Source organism: Ranitomeya imitator, chromosome 4 (genome assembly GCF_032444005.1).
Source record: "Ranitomeya imitator isolate aRanImi1 chromosome 4, aRanImi1.pri, whole genome shotgun sequence".
Taxonomy (NCBI): Eukaryota; Metazoa; Chordata; class Amphibia; order Anura; family Dendrobatidae; genus Ranitomeya; species Ranitomeya imitator.
The window spans coordinates 227241665-227250183 of record NC_091285.1 but is presented as its reverse complement, the minus strand read 5'-3'; positions in this window follow the sequence as shown (position 1 = coordinate 227250183).

Genomic DNA, 8519 nt, shown 5'->3' with positions numbered 1-8519 from the left:
TGCAACTCGGCACGGCCTGAGAAACTAGCTAGCCTGAAGATAGAAAATAAGCCTACCTTGCCTCAGAGAAATACCCCAAAGGAAAAGGCAGCCCCCACATATAATGACTGAGAGTTAAGATGAAAAGACAAACGTAGAGATGAAATAGATTTAGCAAAGTGAGGCCCGACTTTCTGAACAGAGCGAGGATAGGAAAGGTAACTTTGCGGTCAACACAAAACCCTACAAAAACCACGCAAAGGGGGCAAAAAGACCCTCCGTACCGAACTAACGGCACGGAGGTACACCCTCTGCGTCCCAGAGCTTCCAGCAAGCAGAAAAAAACAAATTGACAAGCTGGACAGAAAAAAACAGCAAACAAAAAGCAAAGAGGAACTTAGCTATGCAGAGCAGCAGGCCACAGGAACGATCCAGGAGGAAACAGGTCCAATACTAGAACATTGACTGGAGGCCAGGATCAAAGCACTAGGTGGAGTTAAATAGAGCAGCACCTAACGACTTCACCACATCACCTGAGGAAGGAAACTCAGAAGCCGCAGTACCACTTTCCTCCACCAACGGAAGCTCACAGAGAGAACCAGCCGAAGTACCACTTGTGACCACAGGAGGGAGCTCTGCCACAGAATTCACAACAGTACCCCCCCTTTGAGGAGGGGTCACCGAACCCTCACCAGAGCTCCCAGGACGACCAGGATGAGCCATATGAAAGGCACGAACAAGATCGGGAGCATGGACATCAGAGGCAAAGACCCAGGAATTATCTTCCTGAGCATAACCCTTCCACTTAACCAGATACTGGAGTTTCCGCCTTGAAACACGAGAATCCAAAATCTTCTCCACAATATACTCCAACTCCCCCTCCACCAAAACCCGGGCAGAAGGATCAACAGATGGAACCATAGGTGCCACGTATCTCCGCAACAATGACCTATGGAATACGTTATGTATGGAAAAGGAGTCTGGAAGGGTCAGACGAAAAGACACAGGATTAAGAACCTCAGAAATCCTATACGGACCAATAAAACGAGGTTTAAACTTAGGAGAGGAAACCTTCATAGGAATATGACGAGAAGATAACCAAACCAAGTCCCCAACCCGAAGTCGGGGACCCACACAGCGTCTGCGATTAGCGAAACGTTGAGCCTTCTCCTGGGACAAAGTCAAATTGTCCACTACATGAGTCCAAATCTGCTGCATCCTGTCCACCACAGTATCCACACCAGGACAGTCCGAAGACTCAACCTGCCCTGAAGAGAAACGAGGGTGGAACCCAGAGTTGCAGAAAAACGGTGAAACCAAGGTAGCCGAGCTGGCCCGATTATTAAGGGCGAACTCAGCCAAAGGCAAAAAAGACACCCAGTCATCCTGATCAGCAGAAACAAAGCATCTCAGATATGTTTCCAAGGTCTGATTGGCTCGTTCAGTCGGGCCATTAGTCTGAGGATGGAAAGCCGAGGAAAAAGACAAGTCAATGCCCATCCTACCACAAAAGGCTCGCCAAAACCTCTAAACAAACTGGGAACCTCTGTCAGAAACGATATTCTCTGGAATGCCATGTAAACGAACCACATGCTGGAAAAACAATGGCACCAAATCAGAGGAGGAAGGCAATTTAGACAAGGGTACCAAATGGACCATCTTAGAGAAGCGATCACAGACCACCCAAATGACTGACATCTTTTGAGAGACGGGAAGATCTGAAATAAAATCCATAGAGATATGTGTCCAAGGCCTCTTCGGGACCGGCAAGGGCAAAAGCAACCCACTGGCACGAGAACAGCAGGGCTTAGCCCGAGCACAAATCCCACAGCACTGCACAAAAGTACGCACATCCCGCGACAGAGATGGCCACCAAAAGGATCTAGCCACTAACTCTCTGGTACCAAAGATTCCAGGATGACCAGCCAACACCGAACAATGAACCTCAGAGATAACTTTATTCGTCCACCTATCAGGGACAAACAGTTTCTCCGCTGGGCAACGATCAGGTTTATTAGCCTGAAATTTTTGCAGCACCCGCCGCAAATCAGGGGAGATGGCAGACACAATTACTCCCTCTTTGAGGATACCCGCCGGCTCAGATACACCCGGAGAGTCGGGCACAAAACTCCTAGACAGAGCATCCGCCTTCACATTTTTAGAGCCCGGAAGGTATGAAATCACAAAGTCAAAACGGGCAAAAAACAGCGACCAACGAGCTTGTCTAGGATTCAACCGCTTGGCGGACTCGAGATAAGTCAAGTTCTTATGATCAGTCAAGACCACCACGCGATGCTTAGCTCCTTCAAGCCAATGACGCCACTCCTCGAATGCCCACTTCATGGCCAGCAACTCTCGATTGCCCACATCATAATTTCGCTCAGCAGGCGAAAACTTCCTGGAAAAGAAGGCGCATGGTTTCATCACCGAGCAATCAGAACTTCTCTGCGACAAAACAGCCCCTGCTCCAATCTCAGAAGCATCAACCTCGACCTGGAACGGAAGCGAAACATCTGGTTGACACAACACAGGGGCAGAAGAAAAACGACGCTTCAACTCTTGAAAAGCTTCCACCGCAGCAGAAGACCAATTGACCAAATCAGCACCTTTCTTGGTCAAATCGGTCAATGGTTTAGCAATACTAGAAAAATTGCAGATGAAGCGACGATAAAAATTAGCAAAGCCCAGGAACTTTTGCAGACTTTTCAGAGATGTCGGCTGAGTCCAATTATGGATGGCTTGGACCTTAACAGGGTCCATCTCGATAGTAGAAGGGGAAAAGATGAACCCCAAAAATGAAACCTTCTGAACACCAAAGAGACACTTTGATCCCTTCACAAACAAAGAATTAGCACGCAGGACCTGAAACACCGTTCTGACCTGCTTCACATGAGACTCCCAATCATCCGAGAAGATCAAAATGTCATCCAAGTACACAATCAGGAATTTATCCAGGTACTCTCGGAAGATGTCATGCATAAAGGACTGAAACACTGATGGAGCATTGGCAAGTCCGAATGGCATTACTAGATACTCAAAATGGCCCTCGGGCATATTAAATGCAGTTTTCCACTCATCGCCTCGCTTAATACGCACAAGATTATACGCACCACGAAGATCTATCTTGGTGAACCAACTAGCCCCCTTAATCCGAGCAAACAAATCAGATAACAATGGCAAAGGGTACGGAAATTTAACCGTGATCTTATTTAGAAGGCGGTAATCTATACAAGGTCTCAGTGAACCATCCTTCTTGGCTACAAAAAAGAACCCTGCTCCTAATGGCGACGATGACGGACGAATATGCCCCTTCTCCAAAGACTCCTTCACATAACTCCGCATAGCGGCGTGCTCAGGCACAGATAAATTAAACAGTCGACCTTTTGGGAATTTACTACCAGGAATCAAATCGATAGCACAATCACAATCCCTATGCGGAGGTAGGGTATCGGACTTGGGCTCATCAAATAAATCCCGGTAATCAGACAAGAACTCAGGAACCTCAGAAGGGGTGGATGACGAAATAGTCAGAAATGGGACATCACCATGTACCCCCTGACAACCCCAACTGGACACAGACATGGATTTCCAATCTAATACTGGATTATGGACTTGTAGCCATGGCAACCCCAACACAACCACATCATGCAGATTATGCAACACCAGAAAGCGAATAACCTCCTGATGTGCAGGAGCCATGCACATGGTCAGCTGGGTCCAGTACTGAGGCTTATTCTTGGCCAAAGGCGTAGCATCAATTCCTCTCAATGGAATAGGACACTGCAAGGGCTCCAAGAAAAACCCACAACGCCTAGCATACTCCAAGTCCATCAAATTCAGAGCAGCGCCTGAGTCCACAAATGCCATGACAGAATACGATGACAAAGAGCAGATCAAGGTAACAGACAGAAGAAATTTTGACTGTACCGTACCAATGGTGGCAGACCTAGCGAACCGCTTAGTGCGCTTAGGACAATCAGAGAGAGCATGAGTGGAATCACCACAGTAGAAACACAGCCCATTCAGACGTCTGTGTTCTTGCTGTTCAACTCTGGTCAAAGTCCTATCGCACTGCATAGGCTCAGGTTTAAGCTTAGGTAATACCGCCAAATGGTGCACAGATTTACGCTCGCGCAAGCGTCGACCGATCTGAATGGCCAAAGACATGGACTCATTCAGACCAGCAGGCATAGGAAATCCCACCATGACATCCTTAAGGGCTTCAGAGAGACCTTTTCTGAAAATAGCTGCGAGTGCACCTTCATTCCACTGAGTGAGTACGGACCACTTTCTAAATTTCTGACAATATACCTCTATTTCATCCTGACCCTGACACAGAGCCAGCAAATTCTTCTCTGCCTGATCCACAGAATTAAGCTCATCGTACAGCATTCCGAGCGCCAGGAAAAATGCATCGATATTACTTAATGCAGGATCTCCTGACGCAAGAGAAAATGCCCAGTCCTGAGGGTCGCCACGCTAAAAAGAAATAACGATCCTAACTTGTTGAACTGGGTCACCAGAGGAGCGAGGTTTCAAAGCCAGAAATAGTTTACAATTATTTTTGAAACTCAGAAATTTAGTTCTATCTCCAAAAAACAAATCAGGAATAGGAATTCTCGGTTCTAACATAGAATTCTGAACCACAAAGTCTTGAATACTTTGTACTCTTGCCGTGAGCTGATCCACACATGAAGACAGACCTTTAATGTCCATTGCTACACCTGTGTCCTGAACCACCCAAATGTCTAGGGGAAAAAAAAGGCAAAACACAGTGCAAAGAAAAAAAAATGGTCTCAGAACTTCTTTTTTCCCTCTATTGGGAATCATTAGTACTTTGGGCCTCCAGTACTGTTATGAAAGGTAATTCAGTACCACAATGGACATAGAGGTCAGCGCACATACAGTGACCTGGCAATAACCCAAAAAACAAGAACGAGCTCTGAGACGTGGGAACTCTGTTGACCGCAATCCCTAATCCTCTCCAACCACACTAAAGGCAGCCGTGGATTGCGCTTACCGCTCCCTATGCAACTCGGCACGGCCTGAGAAACTAGCTAGCCTGAAGATAGAAAATAAGCCTACCTTGCCTCAGAGAAATACCCCAAAGGAAAAGGCAGCCCCCACATATAATGACTGTGAGTTAAGATGAAAAGACAAACGTAGAGATGAAATAGATTTAGCAAAGTGAGGCCCAACTTTCTGAACAGAGCGAGGATAGTAAAGGTAACTTTGCGGTCAACACAAAACCCTACAAAAACCACGCAAAGGGGGCAAAAAGACCCTCCGTACCGAACTAACGGCACAGAGGTACACCCTCTGCGTCCCAGAGCTTCCAGCAAGCAGCTAAAAACAAATTGACAAGCTGGACAGAAAAAAACAGCAAACAAAAAGCAAAGAGGAACTTAGCTATGCAGAGCAGCAGGCCACAGGAACGATCCAGGAGGAAACAGGTCCAATACTAGAACATTGACTGGAGGCCAGGATCAAAGCACTAGGTGGAGTTAAATAGAGCAGCACCTAACGACTTCACCACATCACCTGAGGAAGGAAACTCAGAAGCCGCAGTACCACTTTCCTCCACCAACGGAAGCTCACAGAGAGAACCAGCCGAAGTACCACTTGTGACCACAGGAGGGAGCTCTGCCACAGAATTCACAACAGTAATCGTCATCGGTCATCATTTTTATAATGCGGGGGTCCCTTTTTAGGATACGTAAGGCATACTCAGCCATGTGGGCCAATGTTCCAAGTGTCAATTCACTGCTTGTGCTGTGTTGAGGTGCACTTTCTTGCAAATCAACATCACTTGTGTCCCTCAAAAACCCTGCACCTGATCTTGCAACGCCACCAGTTTCTATTGTCCCCTGAGAAGCATCCTCCCCCATCATCCTCCTCCTCTTTAGCCACCACCTCGTCCAGGAGAGTTCCCTGAGCAGACAATGGCTGACTGTCATCAATGCTTCCCTCCTCCTCGGCTGCAGATGCCAGCTCCTTAATGTGCATCAAACTTTGCATCAGCAGACGCATTAGTGGGATAACTCATGCCTATGATGGTGTCGTCTGCACTTACCAGCCGTGTGCATTCCTCAAAACACTGAAGGACTTGACAGAGGTCTTGGAGCTTTGACCACTGCACACCAGACAACTCCATGTCTGCCATCCAACTGCCTGCCCGTGTATGTGTATCCTCCCACAAACTAATCACAACATGCCTCTGGTGGCACAGCCTCTGAACCATGTGCAGTGTGGAGTTCCACCTTGTTGTAACGTCGATTATTAGGCGTGCTGGGGAAGATTCAGCGATCGTTGATGGTTCAGCATACGGCTGGAGTGTACGGGCGAACGGCGGATGTGCGAGCAAAGTCTTTGCACCTTCAGGAGCAGGGCTGGTAAGTCTGGATAATTTTTCAGAAAGCACTGCACCACCAGGTTCAAGGTGTGAGCCAGGCAAGGTATGTGTTTAAGTTCTCAAAGGGCTATGACATCCATAAAATTCCTTCCGTTATCACTGACTACCTTGCCTGCCTCAAGATGTACACTGCCCAGCCATGATTAAGTTTGTTGCTGCAAGTACTCGGCCAGTACTTCCGTGGTGTGTCTGTTGTCGCCCAAACACTTCATTTCTAACACAGCCTGCTGACACTTACCACTAGCTGTTCGATAATGGGACACCTCGTGTGCAACACTGGCAGCTGTGGATGGAGTGGTCGTGCGACTGCGTTCTGTGGATGAGCTTTCGCTTCTGGAGGAGGAGGAGGAGGGGTGGCAAACGCCTACAGCTAACTGTTTCCTAGACCATGGGCTAGGCGGAACTGTCCCACTATGGCTGTCCCCTGTGGACCCTACATCCACCACATTAACCCAGTGTGCCGTGATGGACACGTAATGTCCCTGGCCATGCCTACTGGTCCATGCATCTGTTGTGAGGTGCACCTTTCTACTGACTGATTGCCTCAGTGCATGGACAATGCGGTCTTTGACATGCTGGTGGAGGGCTGGGATGGCTTTTCTCACAAAGAAGTAAAAAGATCTAAAGTTAAAAAAAAGGAAAAAATAAAAAATCATGATATACTCACCTTCTGTCGCCTTTCCCACTTATCGCGACGCTCCGGGCCTTGCATTGTGGTCTCGCGAGATGATGACGTAGCTAAGTCATCTGGGTAATTTTGCAATGCATAGGGACAGTTTCGCTGGACGTCGGAGGGTGAGTATATAACTATTTTTTATTTTCATTCTTTTTTAACAGGGATATGGTGCCCACAGTGCTATATAGTACTTGAGCAGTGTTACATACTGCGAGGCTGCTATATACTACGCAGGCAGTGTTATATACTGTGTTGCCTGTGTTATATACTGTGTGGGCAGTGTTATATACAACGTGGGCAATTTTATATACCACATAGGCAATGTTAAATACTACATGGGCTGTGTAATATACTGCGTGGATGCTATATATTACGTGGGCTGTGTTATATACTACGTGAGTTGTGTTATATACTATGTGGCAGTGTTATGTACTACGTAGCAGTGTTATATACTAAGTGGGCAGTGTTATATACTACGTGGGCAGTGTTGCATACTACGTGCACAGTGTTATATACTACGTGGTCTGTGTTATATACTACGTGGCAGTGTTATATACTACGTGGGCTGTGTTATATACTACGTGCGCAGTGTTATATACTATGTGGCCTGTGTTATATACTAAGTGGCAGTGTTATATACTACATGGGCTGCGTTATATACTACATGGCAGTGTTATATACTACGTGGCAGTGTTATATACTATGTGGGCTGTGATATATACTATGTGGCAGTGTCATATACTACATGGGCTGTGTTATATACTACGTGGCAGTGTTATATACTATGTGGGCTGTGTTATATACTACATGGCAGTGTTATATACTACGTGGGCTGTGTTATATACTACATGGCAGTGTTCTATACTATGTGTGCTGTGTTATATACTACGTGGCAGTGTTATATACTATGTGGGTTGTGTTATATACTATGTGGCCGTGTTATATACTACGTGGGCTGTGTTATATACTACGTGGCTCTATTATATACTATGTGGGAAGTGTTATATACTACCTGCGCAGTGTTATACTACGTGGGCTGTCTTATATACTACATGGCTGTGTTATATACTACATGGGCTGTGTTATATACTATGTGGCAGTGTTATATACTACGTGGCAGTGTTATATACTACGTGGGCTGTGTTATATACTACATGGCAGTGTTATATACTACGTGGGCTGTGTTATATACTACGTGGCAGTGTTCTATACTACGTGGGCTGTGTAATATACTACGTGGCAGTGTTATATACTACGTGGGCTGTGTTATATACTACGTGGCGGTGTTATATACTACGTGGGTTGTGTTATATACTATGTGGAAGTGTTATATACTACGTGAGCTGAGATATAAACTACATGGCTGTGTTATATACGTGGTTCCTATATACTACATGGCTATGCTATGTGGCTGTCTGTGTTACGTGGCTTCTGCTATATACTATGTGGCTG